This window comes from Tupaia chinensis, unplaced genomic scaffold (genome assembly GCF_000334495.1).
Source record: "Tupaia chinensis unplaced genomic scaffold, TupChi_1.0 Scaffold000146_1, whole genome shotgun sequence".
Taxonomy (NCBI): Eukaryota; Metazoa; Chordata; class Mammalia; order Scandentia; family Tupaiidae; genus Tupaia; species Tupaia belangeri.
Window position 1 is genome coordinate 11,781,432 of NW_006159616.1, and position 1,539 is coordinate 11,782,970.

Sequence of the window (1,539 nt, forward strand, 5' to 3'; positions counted from 1 at the left end):
CACACGGCTGTGATATGAAGGTGCAGACCCCTCCCAGCTCCTACACGCTGGCAGCCAGGCCCTGCCTGCCTGAGACTGAAGGGGCAAACTGCCCTGCCCACCTGCCACGGGCCACAGCACCAGGTCTGGATGGGCCCAGGGTTGATCCCAACAATGCAGACATTTTTTGCCACTTCCGCCCTGGAACTCAGCTGGGGCTTTACCTTTCTACAATACTGCTTTTCCAAACAGTCATCTCTATTCTGGTGCTCAAGAGAAGGGGGGCCCTGAAGGGTGACAGGCTCATGGAACCCTTGGTCGTGCCTTTTCCCTTGCCGGTGGAGGTGTCACCTGCTCACCTGTTAATGAGCAGAGGCAGGAGGAAGTTCATGGAAGCAGGGCCCCTGCTCTGCCAGGCTGTGCACTGGCTGGCCTGTTTCCAGTAGGTCCTCCTCTCCCAGCTGCTCTCCTCCCTCTCTCCCTGTCCCAGAAGTGCTCTGTTTGGCACTGCCCCCCATGAATCGGCCCTCTAGCCCTGTCATCCAGGGGAAGTGATTGCCAGGTGCAGACGGAGAGGCTGTTGTCTGTCCTGGGTCCCAGCCTTCACCAGCCGGTGGAAAAGAGGACTGCCCGCCCCATGGGACAGGGCCCCGGGAGGGGGTCTAAAGAGCAGCCTGATGGCAGAGCAGGTGGGCGTGTTCCAGGCCAGATGGCTGGGTGAGGGCCAGCCAGACTAAGGGGGGACATTTATCCTGTAGGGTTCCTAGAGTTGTACTCTGCCCCCCACGCTGTCATTACCCTCCCCAGATGTGAGGGAGGAATGCAGGTCCTTCCCTAGGAAGGCAGGGCTCACTTCTGCCTTTTATTCAGTGGGGAATGTCACAGTTGCAGCTGGTGCCCCAAGCCCACCACGCCTGGGCACTCGGGCAGTGTCCAGCCTGCTACCAGGGCTCCTGGTGTCTGGCCTGATGGTAGCTCCTCTCTTTTGGACCCTGGCTGCCAGGCTCTGGTGCCACTTCTCAAAGGCCTGGAATTGGGGAGGGCGAGGAAAGGCTGTTGGTCTCGGGCTCCCTCCAGGGTCTGTGCTGTCCTGCCAGAGTAACAGCTGTGCCTAGTTTCTCTGTCTCTGGGGTGGGGTGGGGGTCAGAGTACACGGCCAGCCAGCCCGTCCTCAGGCCAGATGCTTAGGCTCAGAATAGATGTGGCTTGTGATGTGAGACGCTGTGCTGAATAGAGCTAAATGGACAGGGATCCAGACTCCACGTGGGCTGGTGTGAGCCACGGCTTTTCCACAGACCAAGAAAGCCTTGTCCTTCCCAAACTGGGTGACCGAGGTGGGCCTGGGCGGAGCTCATGGCCACCGTCGAATCAAGGGCCCCCCCATCATTACCCCCCGAAAATGAAGGGGCCCCTTGGGGGTGGTGAGCAGGGAGGTCCTCCAGCTCAGCAGTGACCAGATGTGGCACTGGTTTTGGACAAGCTGGCTGGGTAGAGTACAGGGGTCTACCCTGCCAGTACCTGGTAAAGGGCCCAGCTGTCTTCACGCTGCTGTAACACCGG